At 38.2% G+C, this 22124-nt stretch overlaps 1 protein-coding gene across 3 annotated transcripts in view; it reads right to left on the bottom strand.

Annotated features, from left to right (window-relative positions):
- The window catches only part of Slc9a9 (solute carrier family 9 member A9), a 546122-nt gene that overhangs the window by 221218 nt on the left and 302780 nt on the right, over nucleotides 1-22124 (bottom strand). The gene's annotated exons all lie outside the window — the stretch shown is intronic.

Genomic DNA, 22124 nt, shown 5'->3' on the forward strand with positions numbered 1-22124 from the left:
GAATGGGGAAAAAAAAGTAGCTTAAACTAAATTGGCCTCTTCAGGCAGGCAGGAGAGACAAACGTAGAAAACTTGGAATGAGGACGAACATCAATTATATTTTAACATTAGAGTGATCAGTTTATTTCAAACCCTAGACAATGAGACTCATTAAATTGACTGATGTAGGTATATCCATTAAATGTCTACAGTTTCTAGCTAGTAAAGGGGATGATTAATCCCAGGAATCAGCTTCTGCAGCAAGAACACAATAGATACATCAAATCAGCCGGAAGAATGGAGTAATAACATGCTATGCTGAGGGGCTCTCCCCAGAGTTATTCTTAGACCATTAACTAAACAATTTAAGTTGAACATAAAAAGCGTTTTCTAACTTCCATACTAAAAGTAAAAGGGAAATGTGTCCAGGGGCTATCCCAAAGTCTGATCTGGCAGAGACTTTATTTTATGATCCAGTCTTTCCATTTGGAAGTTTCTGAAACTTCATTCCCGGACCTCCATAAATCACGTTAGGTAAATGTCTCTGGAGGCAGCGCTCCCGACTTGGCGAGGACTCATTATTTTTTCATGTAATGTATTTACAGCCTCACAAATAATGCCCAGTACCTGCTCCCTGACAGCTGACAGAAAGGGAAGCGGGATCTTGTCAGAAACATTATTTAAACCCAGTAATAGAAAGGAAGGATTAAAAAAGACACCGCTCCTTCGGAACAAGATGGTCTTTCTGCAGTGGCAGCGTCATCAATTTCCGTGAGCACTCCGCTCCCATTCTCGGGCAGCTAATGTAAACAAATACTGTCACTCAAATAACTATTGCAAAAGGAGAATGCAGGCTTGGGGAGCACGGAAGACGGAGAGCCTTTTGCTACCTCATTATGCCTTTATTTTTCCCCAAAGCAAGACCTGATCATCATTTCCATCACCGTGAGCTGCCCTAACGAAGATGTAGTCTGCCTGGATTAAACAACAGGACTTTGTTTCCCATAATTCTAGAGGTTAAGATGTACAAGGTGGAAGTGACAGCTGATCTGTTACTGCCGAAAGTCCCCTTTCTCAGAAGAGTCCACTTTCTTCTGTCTATTACTAGAACACCAATTAAAATTATGAGGAAACTACCATTAGGACCTTACTACTTCCCGAGTCTTTACCGCCAAGTAACATCCCACTGGTTTGATATCTAAATTTGGGGGGAGAAGGGAGCAATTATGCCCAGTTCTTAGCAGCACTCTACGTTTTAACACTGATAAGCAAATGTCAGGACAAAGTTAAAAATGTCTTTTGTGTACCTACTCCAAGTGTATTTCATCCTTGAGAGGACATTTTGTTGATGTGGTTTCCCTCTGTGTGCTGTAATTACTATTAATGAATAAAGAAACTGCTTTGGACCTATAGCAGGGCAGAACTTAGACAGGCAGGGCAAAACTAAGCTAAATGTTGGGAGAAAGAAGGGCGGAGTCAGAGAGAAGCCATGTAGTTCCACTGGCTTACCCTATAAGTCACAGCCATGTGGTGATACACAGATTAATGGAGATGGGTTAAATTCATATGTAAGAGTTAGCCAATAAGAAGCTAGAGCTGATGGGACAAGCAGTGATTTAATTAATCTGGTTTCTATGTGATTATTTCAGGACTAAGCGGCTGGAAACAGCTAGCACCCTCCTTAATATATTTTGTTACCAGGAATATATTCAGCCTCTTCTGTGTATTCCTACTACTTCCCCTCTAGAGTGTACTGCATTTTTCCGTAGCCTTTATCTCCTCTGGAGCCTCTCTAGCTTGCATATGGAGCCCAGAATTCCGGACCAAATAACTCATTCCCATGCATTTCTCTGCACCTCACATTTGCCTCAAAATGGGTCTGGTATATTTGGAGCCAAAGCAATTCAACAGGGCTTTTGAGGAGCATCGAGATGACAACACCCACCTCCCCACTGGATGAGGAGTCACAAGGATGCTGGCAGAAGCCACCCACGGCCATCTGTGATCACAGGGAAATGGCTAAGAGGGAAGCGGAACCTTAGCCATTCTATTTGAGCTCCTTTTCCCAACTTCTCCCATAGCAAAATCAAGGTCCTTTCTGTTCTAAAAGGGATGGGGTCAATTTTTCTGACCCTTTTAAAGATAATAAGAAAGTTTATTATTCTTGCCTGCTGTCACTCATCTTAGAGAAAGGGGCTTTGGGACACAGCAGTTCTTTTAGTGGACTATGACAGGAGCTATTACTGTTCATTTTACTCTGGGTCTGTGGTTTTAAGTGTTCTCTCTTGACAGATTTCCTTGCGTTTGATAATGCTGAATTTTAGTTTGATTTAGCCACTCAGCGTACTGAAACTTACTACTGTACATTATCAGGACCTGTGTGCATCCACAGGCACAAAACTTCCACTTTGCAGTTAAGTTCATTCTGGGATCTGTTTCTTTGTTCCTACTGTGGCATGTTCTGTCGACTCCCATGGTCTTTTTAAGTAACATTGATCCATAACGGGTCACAGTGTTCCATAGAACTGGCCTGGTCCCATGCTCTAAGTTATTCAGAATTTTCTTGATTTTACATATGTTAAAATAATTTTATTGATTCTTAATTACACAGAAAATAATATATGACATGTAAATCATATGTCAACAATTTAAAGTTTGCAAGAGGATTGCTAGCACCCAAGGCCTGTCTAATCCTCCTTCCATGTCTCACACACACACTTACTCATAATTAGAACTTACACTACCAGTTGTCTTTTTCTGCTTTTCGGTTTCCTATGAACAAAATTAGACAATATGTCCACTTTTTCATCTACTATTCCATAGAATATTTGTGAGATTCTTCATTTTTTGTACAGCAGTTAATTTTTTTAATTATGTTAATATTTCATAATCTGCTTATTAATACTAGTGTAAACATTTGTGCTGTTTCAGTTTGGAGCAATGGTGAGATTCTCTCTTAAGTGTTTCCCTTTCCGGAGAATTCCTAGGATGGGGTGCCATGCGGACTGCTAGAATGGTAGTACCGCCCCCATCAGTGGTTCCGATTGCTTCATATTCCTGCCAATACTTAGATTCTTTTTCTTTGTAGTTTTTTTGAACTCATATTTTTTTTCTTCTTGATATTTGAATTTAGAAACCATCTTGTCAATGTGAACAACTTGACATGAGACAGGATAGAATAGGGAGGTCTGTCTAGTCATGCCGAAACAGCCAAACAGCCCAGAGTTTATTTCAGAACTTGTTTATATACAGAAGCAGAATAAAGCACAGCACAGACGGTCAGTCAGTATCTAATCAGAACTATTCTTGTTCTTGAGAGAGCCACCTCTTAACTAACACACGCTTGTTGCTCCGGGGCAGCCTTACTTTCTGTCTTGATGTTCCTGAGGTTTGTCATCAGCAGTATACTGTCTGCTAGACAGAGTGTTCTTTTCAAAAATCTCTCACAGACCTCAAAGCAGAGCAGACAAGCTTAAACTCAAATGACTTCTTTAAGTCAAAAATGACTCCAGATGGAAACTGAGTCACATGTCTGTTCCCACACTTCATAACTTATGCATGAATATTTTGGACATCTTTGCCTACACTTACTACTATTTTGTGATTTGTTGCTATTGTAAACAGCAAAAACATATCTAAGTTTACTTTCTGATTGTTTATTGCTAGATTTATATATATACACACATATATATTTGATTTTTAAATGGATCTTTTATTTGGTCTTTATTAAATTTATGTCTACTTGTGTGAATGATCTGCATTCCTATATTTATGGGCCATATAATTATTTGTAATATTGTTAATATTAGTGTACTTAGAATTATGAATTTCCTCCAATATAGGTTATTTTCTTTCTTTCTTTCTTTTTTTTTTTTTTTTTTGATTTTTCGAGACAGGGTTTCTCCGTAGCTTTTGGTTCCTGTCCTGGAACTAGCTCTTGTAGACCAGGCTGGCCTAGAACTCACAGAGATCCGCCTGCCTCTGCCTCCCGAGTACTGGGATTAAAGGTGTGCGCCACCACCGCCCGGCTAATATAGGTTATTTTCAACTTCATTCTTGATAAATATTTTCTGTTCCTGACATAATTGACGAGTATTAAGTTGTGCCTCCAGCTTTGATGATTACTCTGTATTGTATTTATCTGCCAATGCACTCACTTCTCCCATCTTTAGCATTATTTACTTATGACATTCTTTATTTTAATTTGTCTTTATTTAGTATCTTGGCCTTTCAAGTCCTGGCAATCCTGGAAGCCTGTCAATTTTTCCAGATGGGTAATGTTTGAATGTTACCCAGTTTTCTGAGAGCGAGCTCTCCTGACTAGCCAGCCATAGCTCTTCTTAGCCACAGCTAATTTCGCATATATGTTTTTCAAGGTAAAAAAGAATCATTTTTGTCAGTAGCTCCTGCCAATTTTCTTACATTTTATTTTGAATTACAATAAAATGCATGCCAGCCTGAGGAGAAATTACTGTTTTATAATTAGGGGATAGGTGTAAATTCCTGTGAAGAGGTGTGCCTGCAAAGACGTAGAGACTGAATGTAACTTCAGCAATGGGATGCTGAAGCGCCAGACTCTAGTTACAATTTATCGTGGGTGTCTTCAGCCCCATGAATAACCATTCCTTGCTCACCCTTGTGTTGGACCTAACAGTCTGTGACTAACAGAGAAAAGCCTTTTAGAATGAGTTAATTTAACAAACCATAGTTCACCACCCAAAGAGTCATCACACAGCATCTGAGGTTTACGGTCAAGACTTTTGCTTTACTGAAACTGCCTACCGATGTGTCTAAAAAGTACCTCATTTCATGCCTTTCTTTGTTCTGTTCTAAAACTTCACGCAAACTACTCCCATCTGTGTTCCTGGTCACTCCTAATTGACTCTAGAATAAACCCTCTCTTACCTTTTTTGAGGTGAGAGTTGTATTTCTATGTTGAGACAAAATTTTTATTTTGACACGGAATAGATGACAGTACAAATTGGGTGATATGGAGGAAAAAATAACAAAATGTAAGAAATAAAATGCTTGCTTCCTTTAGCCTTGCGTCACTGTCAGCCGCTCACTTTTGTATCTGCAGGCATTCTCATCTGTCAGTTTCTAGTATTCATCATTCTCAATTTCTTCAGAGTGATTTTACAATGCAGGGGACGTCAATGATAACAAAATGATTCCTAACTTGCTTGCTATTCTCAAACACACTCTGGATGAACCAGCAACTTATATTAAAACAGGCAAACCCAACTGTGAGTTATGCAGTAAGTCATCCATGATTTTGTATGTAATTCTCAATCAGGAGATAATATAAGAATTATTTATATTAGCAACAGCTTATAAAAAACATAAGAAACATAAAAAACCTGCAAAAGTAAGAGAGAGACTGAGAGACTTCGTGGGCGAGAGAAATGAGTAGAAGAGGGGGAGAGTGTGAGAGAGGGTAATAGGGTGAAAATTATTAAAATTCTCTCTGTGTACACATGAAACTCTTAAATAAATGAATAAATAAAATGGTTAACTAATAGCACACTCATATAATGGTATATATGTCAGGGAGTTTTGCTAGGCAATGAAAGAAGAATGAAAGCAATCTAAAATGTGCCTGTGTGAATCCATCTGAATGCATTCATAAGCACGCATGCACATAGCTTATTGTATGGAGAGATACCTTAATTTTTCTTTCCCTTGGAACTATTGCTTTCATAGTTTGAAACATTAAATGAAAGATTAGAACCGACATCATGAAGTAAAATAAAAATCCTTCCAAGCATTTGCTTCTTTTAGCCTTGTGTCAGCGGCTAACCCACGCCTCTGTATTCCAGAAAGCTCCCAGGCACCCTAGCCCTGTCCTAGTCTACTTTCTTTAAAAGCTGCTTTCCAGCATAGAGAAAGACGATAGCAGCACAACAGCACTTACTCTCCTGTAGAGCATCTGCTTCAGTGGTCTCTCCCTTTACCTAAGCCCAGATACACGGTCCACACGTGGAACATGGGATTAATCTGAACACATCTTGTATAGATAACCTCAATGATATTTGTTTTATATAGACAACTCAATAGTGTTACACAAGCCTCTTTTTATACAACTGAATTTGAAGGTGCTAAAGATCCTTCATGGTGGCACACTATCCCTCTGTGTCTTTCCTCCTCCTAAATTTGGCTTCATAGTACTTGCTCCCAGCCACCTGATTATTTTCAGATCTCTTCACTTACAAACAATGTTGCCCCGAGCATCTTTGCCCAGGCTTCTCTCCCTAGTGAGTGATTACTCCTCAGGTAGATTTCCTGACACAGGCCTCTCTGGCAGTGGAGACACATTCATTTTCCGTTTTGAGCATCCCACCAGCCTGCCCTTCAGAAAAAAATGAGCCAATTTGCATCTCTGCTCATGCTGCAGCGGGTACCCTCTCCTCCACACTCCTGCCAACATTCATTTTTATCAATTTTTAAAGACCTTTGACAATCTGATAGATTCACTTATTTTAAATTGTGATGGTTGTTAGCATTTTAAAAAGGTTCCTTTAATAGCAAGGCAGCCGTAGTGATTAGCACTCCTCTGTCTGGCTCTAGCCAGTAACATCACGGGCTGAATGAGCGGGCGTTGTAATTATTTCCTTCTTGAGGCACTTAATGAAAATCTGGGGGCGAATTCAATTTGGTTTCACATGCAAAACCTCCTAAAGATGTTTCAAAAGGGACTCCAGAGCAAGTCCTTCTTCCGACAAATCCAATTTGACTATTAAAACTTCATTGTCTGAGTCAGGCCTCAGGTAGTCAATCTCTGAGGAAATGAATTACTGGCCAATTTAGGCAAAAATTAATGAACAGATAAAAATTAAAAACAAAGCTTCATCCCAAAGGCAGCAATAGTAACAACAGCAACAAACCTCAAACTAGCCAACTCATAAATCACTGTGAAGAATCTCTAATCTATGTCCTTCTCACTCAGGGTCAGGGAAAACTTGACCCAACTTTTTATTTATCAGCATAATAAATAATATTTATTTTGTTTGCATGTGTTTACAGTATGCAAATTTTTGGAGGTGACCCAGGTTAAAAGAAATGTGTGCTTAGCAGAGCTGTTTTTCAGGGGAGAAAAAGCAAGCTAATAGTGTCAATGAGAGCAGGAAAGATTCAAACTGCTAAGCGGACATGCTGTTTAAATATTCTGGAAGCGCATGGTAGCCGTTCACGTGTCCATCAAGCAACCACTTTGCTCAGCAAACCCTGTTCTGCAAACACTCACTAGATTGACACTGCAGATCGGCATGAGTTCCTTACCAAGAACCTAAGAAGCCACCTGTTTTATGAAATGCGTTAATCACTAATTCTCACAGATGTTTTCCTGTTTGCTAGGATAAAATCACACTACCGTGAGTCACGTGAAGAAATTTTACATAGCTCAGTGTGACCTCATTAACAGATATTAATTTAAATTCACAAACATTTAAATATTCATTAAAACTTAGAAATATTAAATATAAACTTAAGTTCACATGACTTCTTTAACATCACTCAGGCCGAGGACAGTATAGTGCATCTGGTGGTTTCCATGTACTTGGAGAAAGGCACTGAAATTCATTCTGGATTGAATATGGATAGACTGGATGCTCTAGCTGGCTGTCTGTTGCTGTGATAAAACACTGACCAAGACCAGCCAGGGGAGGAAAGGACTCATTTGGCTTCTTCATCCCCTTTCCAGTCCATCTTTGGGATGGACTGGGCAGGAGCTCAAGCAGAGACAGAAACCAACTGTTGAGGAAAGCTGCTTACTGTCCATGCTCAGTTCACATATTTTATACAGCCCAGGCCCACCTGCCCAGAATGGCACCATCAACAGTGGGCTGGGCCCTCCTAGGTTAATCATTAATCAACAAACAGTCCCCATGGGTTAGTCTGATGGAGGCAATTCCTCAGTTGAGGTTCCTTCTTCCTAGGCATCTCTGGTTTGTATAAAATTTACAAAAACAAAACAAAACAAAACAAAAAACCCAACCAACCAAATATACAACAACCAAAGCCAACTAGCATATCAGGACTTGACATAATCTGTAGAATGAATTGCAGTAGAAATGAAATAAAGACTAAAAATGTTATTTTCTCTAGAAATTTATTCCAGAGTTAATGCATTTTTTTTAAAAAACAAATGTTTAGGAATTTTGTCCTTTTCTTTTTATTGGGATCTCTTCCTTTGTTGCTGGCTTTCTTTCTAGGTGTGTGCTGGTATATATGTATGGTTTTGTGTGTGTGTAAGAGAGTGTGAGTGTGTGTGTGTGTGTGTGTGTGTGTGTGTGTGTGTGTGTGTGTGTGAAGGCAAAGAATCAACTTTGGATGTTGCTTCTTGGGCGCCAACTACCTTGCTTTTGGAGGCAGGTCCTTTCACTGGGACTTTAGCCAATTAGGAGAGGTTGCATGGCCAGCAAGTCTCAAGGCTAATTCAGGCTCCATCTCCCTGTGATGTGGGTTAGAGGATGGACCTTGGACCCTCAAGGGTACATGGCAAGCATTCTATGGATGGCATATGTGCCATTGGAGCTTTCTGTTGAAAACATTTCAGATTTCACTAGTAAAGACAGTTGAGTGAATATATTATATTTTGAACAAACTAGGGCATAAGTGAATTTTTAAAAAATACCTGCACTGTGGAATTTGTGGCCATTACAACGAAGCATTAAAAATATAAACTTTTGTTCAAGAGTGTTCTATAATTGCTTAGTTCCATATACTGAGAAATTTTTTTTGCCAGAGTGATCCCTAGTCATCTTTGTGGTCATGGCGTGAGAAATGAGACATCATGAAGGTCTTTGTCACTGGGACCTTTTGAGAGCGATTTTACCACAGAGTAAGGTCTTTTTCTCATTGAAGAAATTTCTTAGTTACCTACTGGCAAAGTGCACTCCTTGGAGAGTCTTCTAATAATAACGGTATTAGCACTTCTAATACGTGGAAGGAACTCCCGTGTTTGTAGGACATACCATGTTGGGAGACATTAAAGACTTTAACTTCAGATTATTTCTAGGCAAGTTATATTGTAAGGACCTGCACCCACAACGTGACACTATTATTCCCACTTTACAGCTGGGGAGACTGCATCCAAGGCATGCAAAATACATACTTGTTCAAGTGAAACACAGGACAGACAAAGGGAGCGATCATGAGTTTGGTCCAAGGCCTAGACTACTTTAGCAAAAATGTGCAGCTTCCCTGAGAAATTCATGTTCTGATATAACAATGCTTGTTCATAGACTCAGGAGCTAGCACCAGCCGTACTTAAGAGTTTGAGAGGCATATTTTTATGCTTATATTTTGTTTGTTCATTGGAATAGCTCTGGGCTTGAAAGGGAAGATATATGAGACTCTGACCAGATAGTTTTCACTTGCATTTTTAATATAAAGAACTAAATTTAGCTGAAACTTATTTTTTAATCTATTAACTTATTTTTGTCAGTTAATGAAGGCTAATTAGAGAAGGGTGACTTAAGGCAGCAGACACTTCTCCCAAATGTCTGTTACTTTCATCTATTCATCAAGTTCAACCCTTTGCACACTCAAACATCACACAAGAGAAAACTTATTTCTTGATGAAGACTAATTTCCCTCTGAATGAGCCCTCTCTGACTTACTATTCCTCCCTTGGAGAAACTCTTGACCTCCACTGTGCTTTGGATGGAAGTTTCTTAAGCTAGTAATCCCTTCCCACTTAATAAACTTTACAGGACTTTGAACATATAGGTATATAAATTGCAAAGGTATGCACATCAAACAATCATAATGAATCATAAGGGAATAGATTTTAAAACAATTTTTGATGTGTATTTTATTTGAACATTTATAAAGATTAAAGCACTTTCACAATAATGAGATGAATGTCCTTGCTTATTCTTATATAAAGAAGTAAGTCTTGGCTGAATATTTGATACCACAGGATGCAGAGCACCTTCAACATTTTCAGAATTGATCAATAATTTGATTTTCATAATCATCAATTCTGAGAATGCCATCTTACTTATGTACAGTTTAAACTACAAGCATATTTAGAGTCATTTCAGAAATTTCTGGAAATATTCTTCTAATTCCAAGCCAAAATTCACTAAATAGCTTTTTAAGAAACTTGAATCAGCAACTCAAATAGCAATTTTTAAATCAATACTGTAACATAATACAATCCAAAGATATAATAATTTGAAATACATAGAGATTGGTGGTAGGGAAACACTACCTACTTCTTTTCTGTAATTAAACCATTATATTTCCTCAGGGGCAGTTCAGAGCATGCCGTAGTCTTGCATCTGAACAGAAGACCCTCAGGTAGAATTGGTTGTATTGTCTAGTTTGAGGCATGCTCAGTGCAAAGTGTATATCACATGTTTAGAACCAATGCTAAGGCATGAATGCTTCGGGAAACACCTGGGTTCCTTATACGTTTTTCGAATGTATAACTTTTAGTTGTTGAATGATCAGAAATCTTATATTAATTACAAATTTATTCATGACCCCCACACTCATCTATGATCCCCCATGTGGAGTCCGGCCCCAGAGTTTAAGAAGCTCTAGAGTAATATGTTGACTGCATATAGAATTATAGAGAGGTAATATGTATGGATTGTTTGCATGTCTTGAATAAGATGTACTTTACAGAGTTGCTGTTCTGCTTCTGAGATCTGCTGGAGGTGAAGTCATTGAGATTATCTTTTTTTTTGTAATATACTGCAAAGGCACTTATCATAATGCTTCTTTGCTTGAGCTGTTTTGGGGCTGTCTGCTCTGCGCACCCCTGCTTGCTACTCAGCTCTCTCTCGCCCTTCGCATTTCATTGTCTTTTCTAAACCTAATTTTACTTTTAAAAACCATGACTCCTTCAAAAGCCCAGCCTATAAAAAGACAACAAAACACATTTTAGGAAGATGAATAGACATCATTAAGCCAGTAAAGTTAATATAGGAAATAAATGTAGTTACAGCTTCAAGGAATTGGGCTTCATTAAACTGAATAAATTGTGAACAACTACTGTAGCCAGGTTTTCTTGAAATCTTCAAGGTTATAACTTAAGGGGAAGGCTGTTTTCTTTCAATTTACCAAATTACTTTAGCCAGTAAACACTGATACTAATATTCTCATTTCTGGAGGTTTCTCTACTTACGACTTTCTCTTTCTTTCGCTATTATTGAACTGCGGATTCTGCAGTGTCAGATTTATGCATGATACATACCGTCAAGAGTGTTTCCTAAGTCTCCAGTTTTACAGTGTGTATATTTCGATGGCACGGATAAAAAATATTGGTCCCAATATAAGACTGGTCTTGGACTTTTTTTTATGATGCAAGAACATACAAATCTGTGCCTTATGATCACAAGATTTCAAAGACAGAGTCAATCTGTATAGAGTCCAGACATCTACCCAATTCTTAATTTCTCCAACACTCTCACGAGTGTACTGCTTGGTCTGTAATAGACTAGGGACAAAGGCAGAAACCTCTTAACTACTTGTCTTAGTTACTTTTCTATTGTGATGAGACACCATGACCAAGGCAACTTATAGAAGAAAGAGTTTACTGGGGATTACTGTTTCTGTAGATTAGAGTCTATGACAATCATGGTGGGGGCATGACAACAGGCAGGTGCTGGAGCAGTAAACGCAATTAACTAAGAACTTAGATCTTTATACAACAACCATAAGTGGGGGGGGGGAGAGCATACTGGGAATGGTGTGAGCTTTTGAAACCTCAAAGCCTACCTTTAGTGACACAACTCCTCCAAAAATCCTTCTAAAAAAGAGTCCTATCAACTGGAGACCAAACAGCAAATAAAGAGACTATGGGGGCTATTCTTACTCACGCCACCATGCTACTACACAAGGAAACAAATGGCATTGTGTGGTTATATAACTCTGAAAATCCCTTCCTGTGTTCAGATGAAATTTAACACTTACTCACATTGACTACTTCTCTTACTTATACTCCTTTGGCTCACAGAAGATGAGTCATCTGGAGCATCGTTTTGTCCCACTTGGCTCTGGCAGCAGAGAAGGCTTTGTTCAGAATACATAAAAGTAAGGGCCAACTCTATGACAGATGACTGCCCCCTTTCCTTCTATAATCTTCTTAGCCTGGAAAATAAATATTTTGCTGAGGGTAATTGGTATGCAGGGCCTAAAGTCTAGAATTTCAGCAAGATATTCTCTCTCTCTCTCTCTCTCTCTCTCTCTCTCTCTGTGTGTGTGTGTGTGTGTGTCTGTGTGTGTATGTATATATGTATGTATGAGGTGGGGCTATGGTAACAATGAGTCATTCAGGTAAGTCCTCTAGAGAAATCACTTTACAGAAATTTGACAGCACGAGCTCTGGAAAAAATAAAATTGTTGGATAACATACTTAGCTTTTTTTGTGGGTTCACCAATAAACATTAGGTAAAGAAAATTCCTGAGTTGAGGCAATATTATATGCATATATATTTACATGTATATTGCAAAAATTACATTGTGCTTTTTAAAAAAAAGTCACTCAGTTAATAAGTGCAGAGACACACTGGTTTTAATATTAGGCACCAGTACAAAAATTTCGCACATTACTAATTTTTAAAAGGCTTTTCCTCCTTTTTAAAAATTTTTCCCCCATTTAGTCATTCCGGTCTCATTCATCTTGTGTGTACTGTTTTAGGACTCTTTTAACAGAGGTTTTAGGTTTGTATTAAAGTGAGATAACTATCCACTATACCCCTATGACAGATAGAACCTCTTCATCAGTATCCCCATCAGGGAAGCAGTATTTGTTCTGAGAAATACATCTTGGCACATCATTATTATGAAAGCCTGTAGTTTTCATAACTGTTCTCTCTAGTTGTGGTACATTGCTTCAGTATCTTTTAATCTTTCTCATTAGCCTATGGGAAAGTCTTGGTTGGGGAGGGGTATGATGAATATTTATATCTCTGTCAGTCTAAATTGCTATGAGAAATCTATTACAGACCGTGTAAGAAATAAGCAAATACTTATTTTTGTTAAGTTTGAAAAGTGGGAAGTTCAAGGTCAAAGCACATGTAGATCAGAGTCTGATAAGGCAACCTGTCCTGGCTTGTGACAACTGGATATATCCTCACAGTGAGAGCAGAAGAAAACTCTTTAAATTCTCTCATGTCTTCCCATCATGCATTTGGAGCCATGAATCTCCTGATTGTCCCCCTCTCCAAATATCAATTACACTGGGGATTCTAATTTCAACACATGAATAAGGAGGATGAAGCACAAACATGCAGTCCATAACAATATAGAAGAAAGGATTTCTAATGCTATCCCTTGTAAGCCTTTCAAATTGAGTATCATCATTCCTGCCCTTGTTATCCATCTGAATGACAGTCACCCAAGACAAGGCTGATACTCTGCTCACCAACAGTTCCATGGTTCCTGTGACATCATTTACCCCAGACTTTACCAACTACGTTTGGTCTCTATACAACCCCACTCCTTTGATGAAAATACTGTAAATTAAAACATCTACCTTTTAGGACTTTATTCAGTACTGTTTCACGACTGGCTATTTTCGCTGGGAAATGCTTTAGAAAGACCAGATCAATAGGAAACACTGGAAGTCCAAGGACCACCCACTTCCATCCAGGTCTAGTAAGGTGAGCATCCAAACTGCCTAGGTTCCCCCAAAGCCAGTAAGTACAGTAGGATCAAAAACCCATTGCCATTGTTCTTGAGTTCTCAGTAGTCCTCATTGTCCACTATGTTCAGCAAGTCCGGTTTTATCCCATGCTTTTTCAGAACCCTAATTGCTCTTCGGGCTGATGACGGAGGAGGACTTGATCGGGGGAGGGGGAGGGAAATGGGAGGCGGTGGTGGGGAGGAGGCAGAAATCTTTAATAAATAAATAAATAAATTATATATATATATAAAAGAAATAAACAGTGTACCAGAGAACAAAAAAAAAATAGGAAACACTGGGATCAAACTGTTCTTCATTTGTCTGAGCTTTGTCCCCAGTGTTCTGCAGTGAGATACTGAAGCCAGGGTCTGAAATAGCACTTTCTCCCATCATCAACTGGAAGAGCTCGAGAAGGAAACTTGCTTTGTGCTTTTTGTTATTCTTAATGAACACTATTATTTACGCTAATGCATTTTCATATTCAAATTTTATGGGCAAACATTCTAAAGAAGGCAATTGTACATACTCATAAACAGTAAACCAGGCACCAGAACTTTATCAAAAACTTATTGACCATCCTTCCACTGGTCTTTATTTCTAAGGGAAAAGAATGTGAATACCAATTAAATTGATTTACTATTAATTTGACCACATTTCCTGTCAAACTTTTGCTTTGGGGTCTGATTTTAACAAAATCGTGGAGGAAGATATTTCACAATTTGGAGAAGGCATTGATATTTTCCTTGGGTCTTTAAATTTGATCTTAAATCTAATGAATTTATATAAAACTCAACTTCACACTGAATGTAAATAATGATGTTCATATTCCTTATATTTGTTCTCTAGGTGGTAAGAGAGTTAATCGATTTTGCTGCAAGGAATATAAAAAGTTACAAGCAGAGGGTTAAAAATTACCATTATTATTCAGGAGATTCTGAGTTCAATTTTTTTTTAACTCTGGCAGAACGGGCCACAGAAAGGCATTCAATAGAAAGCCAGGAGGCCCAGAGCAGAACATTGATTCCGCTGTGCCTGATGAGAAAGGAGAAACAGTGAAAGAGTCTTTATAAATCAGAGAAATCAATGGAAATAAAAGATAAAAAATATGACATTTGGATAATACCATTCAACTTGAGAAACACTATCAAATGATTTTTATGAAGACATGACTACTAATAAATCAATGGCTGATGAAAATGAGGTCAGCTCGACTCGCTCCTTCGGTGCACACAGCTAAAACAGTGAGTGTAGATTATCAGTGCTTACGTTGGACGCCAGAAAATTCTTCCTTTGTGCCTATTAACTTCATTGAGTTGTCTTTTTCAGTGAGATTTATACAGCTCTCCTTCAGAGAGCCTCTTAGAACTATAGATACTGCAGTCTTCTACAACATAAGGAAAGTGCCAAAAATTATGAATTATTATAGCATCAAAAGGTCTTTCTCTTTGTTTCTGGGGAAGGCTGTTCTACTTTCACATAGACGCTTTGCCCGGAGAGGATCTTTATCTTAGATTTGATGGACAATTTTATTTTCATATTTAGGCACAACAAAGTTAACTCACAAAGGGCTCTCAGAAATTTCTCTTGGGTATGTGTGGAGGCATCAAAATCTCCCCTGCATGCTAAACAAATCCCTGGCTTGCGTGCAGGGAAAGACTCAACTACTGAAAATAGCTTCCGCTGCTTATGTGGAACACACCAATTCCTGCGTCACACAAACGCTGATGGCCGGTAGGTCCCTTCTAGGCGCACAGGCAATTTTGTTTCCCCACACGGATGCTGTGTTCAACAAGGGTCTCTGTGCTTCTTGAACGATCTGTTTGACTCATTCACTTTTACTTATTTGTGGAGATGCATGTTTGTGTGTGTGTGTGCAGTTGTACACATATCCACATACATGTAGAGGCCAGAGAGCAACCTCAATTGTCATCCCTCAGGAGCTGCCCACCACTTTTTTAGAGATTGTTTCTCACTGGCCTGGAGCTTACTGATTCAGCTAGGCTGTCGAGCTTGCAAACCCCATGTATTAGCCTGCCTCTGCCCCACCTCCCATCCTCACCCTTGCATCCCAAAATTGCAAGCATCCTCCATAACATTCTGAGTTTTTTTAATGTGAATTTTGGGGTTCAAGCACAAGTCTTCATGATTGCAAGACAAGCATTTTCCTGACTAAACCATTCAGCCCTGGTTACCTCTGCTTTAAATGTTATGCAAGTTATTATGTATTTAGCTATATCAATTTATTAAAAATGAGTGTGTAGGAGAGATGATGCTTTCTACAAAACTAAATTAAACATGTCGGAAGACTTGACACAAGCTGTTTAGCAAACGCTGCTAAATTATCAGTAAGGAAGACAACTGTAAAATGTTGCATATTTAAATATAGGAGCCGTCTTAATTTATATTACTTTGCCAGTGTCTGGCTTCTGGCTCAGGCTTGAAGTGAGAGAAATGGAGCTAGACATATATTTTGGGGGTGCTTTATATAATAAAGACAAGTTTAAAATCTAATATTCAAAAGACAGATGTTTAAAACAAATACTGTCTTTTGTTTTGGCTGATATCTGAAATGGCCTTGAAGGCCCATGTTTTAGAGGTGTGGTCCTTAGCCTTCAATGCTATTGGGATATGGGGCCTAATGGAAGAAATGAAGTCACTTGAGAATGTGGCCTTAAAGAGGATGTTGGGACTGGCTGTCTGCTCCTCTCTGCATCTCAGCTCCCTTGAGGTGCTATGTCCTCATTTGCAATATGCTCCTATGGGGTTCTTTTGCTGCCACAGGCTCTGATTATAGTGCCAAGTGGCCATGGCTAAGAATGTGAGCCAGAATAAGCTATTTCTTTCTATAGTTTATTAGTTGATTAACTTAAGTGTTTTGTCATGGTAATGGAAAGCTAACACACCGAATAATCAAAAAACTAACAAATAAATATGCTTTTACATACTGTAAATGAAAAGCAAATGTCTAAGATTTGTGTGTGTGTGTGTGTGTGTGTGTGTGTGTTAATGATTCCTCGGTTTAACTGACTTTCCCATTAATTGACTGCTTCAAACTCTGTGTTGGTGAAAAATGCCTAGAGTCAACTGTCTATTGGTGAACTTAAAAAAAAAAAAGAGTTTAACATTTGCATTTTTTCTTACATCTTTTTATACCTGCTTCATATGACTTCTATTATATTTTAGTTCTTTAAAGTATTAATTATATCAATTTTCAATTCTTGATTTGTCTTTTTTTTTTCTTTATGCTGTTAATCTTTCAGGATATTTATTAGTAGTTGTGGTCATTCGGAAGCTTAGTAATTTCTAGTGAAGCCTCGTTTTCTGGAACTGAATCATGTCTGGAAACTTGTCAGGGGATAGGCCTATATAGACACTGGGGTATCCCTTCAGACTCTCGGGGAGGGGGGAAGAAGTAAACCTTTCGTACATTTCACCCCCGATTGAGTAGCCTTTTATAATCTTCTCTTATGGACATTTAGGAACAAATCAATAGAGATGTATAGGATATAAAGCCTGAACTCAGTAAGGATTCGTCTCAGAACTTGTAAGGCAATCAAATGACAATTACACAGATCAACATCCTGGATGCTCACAGCTTAAAACCAAAAGGATAGAAAGCAACAAAAACACATATAAAAGTGGAAAGAAAGAAAGAATTAATAGTCCAGTGGTTCCCAATGTGTGGGTCATGACTCCTTTGGGAGTCGAATGACCCTTTCACAGGGGTGGTTTTAAGAACATCAGGACATTGTTCTTGAGGACAGGGAACCCTGATTGCTTTTTGGGCTGAGGGGGGGGGGGACTTAATTGGGGGAGGGGGAGGGAAATGGGAGGCGGTGGCGGGGAAGAGACAGAAATCTTTAATAAATAAATAAATTTAAAAAAAGAACATCGGGACACACAGATATTTATGATTTCTAGCAATAGCAAAATTACAGTTATGAAGCAGCAAGGAAAATAATTTTATAGTTGGGGGGTCATCATACCTGAAGGGTATTGAAGGGTCGCAGCATTAGAAGGATTAGAACCATTGCTCTAGGCTATATAAAAGAGATTATAATGCCAAGGCTTCACCACCATCTATCATTCCCTATAGCTTTTAACTAAACATTCTTGATCAGAAAGGGAATTATTTATGATTCTTTTTTTCCAAGAAACCATCTAACCAACATGTGTTGCAACTTTCTCATTCAATGTCAAGAACCTGAGACTAGCTAGGCTGGAGACCTAGGGGGGAAACCAAAACCAAATACCACTATTCTGCTAAAAGAATATAGCAATGAAGTATCTCCTTAGAACATTCTGCTGTGTCTTGCTCAGCCCCAATAAGAGAAGCTTCCTCCTGCAGCAGATGGGACCAGATCTAGAGATCCCCAGATAGGCCACATGCAGAGAGTGAGAGATCTTGGAATCCTCAGCCTTAAGTGGGATGTCTCCACCAAATCCTTTCCCTCTGGGCTCAGGGAGCGCTATGGAAGTGGAGGTGGGAAAAGTGTAAGAATGTCAAAGTCCCAGTCCATCCCTAGGATGGAGCTAGATTGGCTAGTGCATCTTAAACACTAATGAATATAGCTTGGTATTATTTTGTTCCTAACCTTCATATCTATGTCTGTGAGACTGATATACATGGTTCGGGTTGATTACCGATGGTGATTAATCTCAGCTGTCAACGTGATGAGCTCTACAGTTCTCTGGGAGACAGGCTTCTGAGTATGCTGGTTGGGGATATTTTACTCTACTGTGGGTGGCACTTGTCCCTGGCTGGGATCCTGAGCTTCACACTGTAGAACCAGGACTGAGCAGCAGTATGCATCTATCCTTCCCTGCTTCCTGACTGTGGATGTCATGTAACCAGCTGCTTCAAGTTCCTTCCTGCTGACATGATGGACTGGATCCCTGAACTGCAGGACAGAATACATTGAGGTACTTTATCACATTATCAAGAAGAGGAACTAAGACACTGATGGCGACTGGCTTTGACCTGAGGTGTACTGCGTGAGCTCTGGGATGATGATTGCCGGTGCATCCCTGCTTCATCTTTTCTCTTAAGAGACTTTTATAAAATCGAAAGCTAAATTGAACTCACCTATAAAAAACACAAGCCTTGTGCTTTTGGTGAATGGATGTTTTAGTGACTGATTCAATTTCCTGCCCTTCTTCTTTCCAGATAAGTTTGCTAGAGCTTATGCGTCTAGAAAATTATCCATTCTAAACTTTCATATTCACTTGCATAAATGCTTGGTGACATACCCTTATCTTTTTAATCTCCAAAGTCTCTCTGCTGAGGACCTCATTTTCTTTTATAGATATGTTTATTTTTTGCTTTTTCATTTTGACTCACTGGAATGGTCTGTTTTGTCAGTTTTGTCAAAGGAGCAACTTTGACCTTGTTGCTCTTCTCCACTGTAGTTTCATCTCTTATTTCTTTTATTTCCGTTTTTATCTTTCTTTTTTGCTGAATTCTGCATTCTTTAGATTTGTGCAGAGTGCCTTTTCCTAACCTCTCACATTGGTACCTTACCTCATTAAAGTTAGAACTTTTGTGGTTTCTAACGTAAACACTAAGGGTTATAAATGCTTAATCTCAATTAAATGCTACATTTAATTAGCTGCATTTCGCAAATTTTGGTATGTAGCTTTTATTTTATTTCTTTATAAATTTACTTGCAATTAAACAAGCAATGTGGAAACATGCCCTTCAAAAGTATTTTTTGTTGTTAACAGAGGCTTCTTTGTATCCATTTTGATGCATTTCCAACCACATATTTTCATCTAAAAAGATATTAAATGAACTAGTAACTTTTTATGTTTTCAAAAATTTTATTACTTTGAAAATATACTAAATAAACTTTTACCTATGATTAGCTTCAACAGATACTACAAAATTGTCCTCCAAGACAGAGCACCACTCCCCTATCTATGTGCACCAGTTGTTTCCTTTAAATTTTATTAATACACAATATGATCAACTTTTGTACTTTTTCATTCGTAGAGACACTGTTATTGTTTTACTTTCAATTCCTAATTAATTATGAGCTTGGACCATCTCTAATTTGTACCAGCCAGTTGGTTTCTTTAATCATGTTCTTTTATTCCCTTTAAATTTTTGTCAAGATTATTTTTTATCTGTTGAATAGCCACCATGGAACAATTATAATCATGAAACAAGAACAAATAATACTGTAAATATCCACATACATCTTATATAGTGGAAGAAAAGCAACGAACTCTTCTCTAGCCAGAACCAAAGAAGGTTCCAGAGGAAAGAGAAATAAAAGTTTCCTCTTATACATAAACCCTTAAGAGAAAAATAAAAGAATTTAGCAGAGATGAGGAAAAGGAGACTGATTAAAAGTTTTTTTTCTTCCTTCAAAGATGCTTCTAAAGGCAAGGGGGAAATTAATCATTAACAAGCTAAATACTATGACAAGAATATAGGACCATGATAGAGCTGATACCAGAATGGCTGGAATGGCAAGGAAAGAAGGCAATATCTATCTATCTATCTATCTATCTATCTATCTATCTATCTATCTATCTATCTATCTATCTATCTATCATGTATGTATGTATGTATGTATCATCTATCTATCTATCATCTATCTATCTATCTATCTTTCTATCTATCTATCTATCTATCATGTATGTATGTATGTATGTATGTATCTATCTGTCTATCTATCTATCTATCTATCTATCATCTATCTATCTATCTATCTATCTATCTATCTATCTATCTATCTATCATCTATCTATCTATCTATCTATCTATCTATCTATCTATCTATCATCTATCTATCTATCTATCTATCATCTATCTATCTATCATCTATCTATCTATCATCTATCTATCTATCTATCATCTATCTATCTATCATCTATCTATCTATCTATCTATCTATCTATCTATCTATCTATCTATCATCTATCTATCTATCATCTATCTATCTATCTATCTATCTATCTATCTATCTATCTATCTATCTATCTATCTCTATCTATCATCTACCTACCTACCTATTATCGACAGCAGGTTTGGCCTGAACAAATGGAAGGACAGACTCTTCTCAATAAGGAAAGTGTACCTGATTGGGCATTTGGGTGAGCAGATAGTTTTAAGCATGTTAAAGTCTAGGAGAACATTAGAAGTGTGCATGCCTATGTTGAGAAGGTTATAAACATGGGAGACGATAGCTAAGGAATCTGGGCTGGAAGTATATAATAATCCATTATTCTGAGTATGATCATTAGCAAGGCAATATAGACAGAAAATACAAGAGTTCCAAGGTCCTGCTGCAATCACAGTTATTAACATAGCCATGGACTGAATGGTCACCTTCCACTCAAATTCATATGTTGAAGTGCTGTTTCGCAATGCAATGGGTATAGTCTCTAGTTGGGTAACTATGTGATCCTGGGTTCAGTGTCCTTATAAAAAAAAAACCTGACAGCCTCCTCTTGTTCCATGTCTGCCATCAGAGAATACAGTTCTCTGCAAACCAGAGAGGAAGCCCTTGTTAGACAATAAACCTGACAGTTCCTTGCATTTGAGTTTCCTAGACGACAGGCATCTGAGACATAAATGTCGCTTAATCAATTCAGGGTTAATAACCTGACCTAACCACTTGACCTAAGGCACACAATTAACAAATAAAATCCCCACCATGTCAGGTCCTTTTCCAGCACTTTTCACATCATAACTAATTTGCCTATCACAGTAACCCTATGCGCTGGCACTTTTATCAGCATATGGCTTGTCCTCTTCAGAACACATGTTAAAATTTCCCCGTTATGAGATACTAAGAGGTGGTCAAGGCTCTGCCTTTATGGATAAATTAATCCAGTCAGATGATTAATGATTAGTGGGTTATCTTGACATTGGGTCTGTCTAGGTTCCTCTTGTGTTCCCATCATCTGTGAAGCTCTGCCCCAGCTCAAAACTCCAGCATCAAAAGTCCACCCCCAGATGTGACCCTCAATACTGGGAGAGAACCATGAACACAATCTTATTCTCTTGATACTGGCAACAGAAAATGGACTCAAGTGGGTGGGAAGAATCATTAGCTTCATTTTATAGATGGAGAAACCAAAGAGGGAGGAATAGTAACTTAATCAAGAATACACCGCTAGTGTTCAGATCTGAGGCTATAACCAGTCCCTTCCAGTTTCGGCTTCTAACTGTATTATCCTATTTTAGTTTTTACCAATCTGGTAGTTACGGTTTCATTTTTGAGTTCCCTAGGTAATCAGCACGTCAAACATTTTGTGATACGTAGACTGCCATAAAGATGCAGTCTCCAGAGAAGTGCATACTGACTTCTTTTGTCCATTTCAGAAACTAATTGACAGTGTGCTTCTCCTGGAGCTAGGGGGATTCCTTGTGCATTCTGGGAACTGATATTTGGGGAATCATTTGTCTAGCTGCAGTTTTTTTCTCTCTCTCAGGTTTTACTAGATTATAGCTTCTGTGATACCTTTCGGTAACGGAACATTCTTTATCTTGATG

Source organism: Microtus pennsylvanicus, chromosome 3 (genome assembly GCF_037038515.1).
Source record: "Microtus pennsylvanicus isolate mMicPen1 chromosome 3, mMicPen1.hap1, whole genome shotgun sequence".
Classification (NCBI taxonomy): Eukaryota; Metazoa; Chordata; class Mammalia; order Rodentia; family Cricetidae; genus Microtus; species Microtus pennsylvanicus.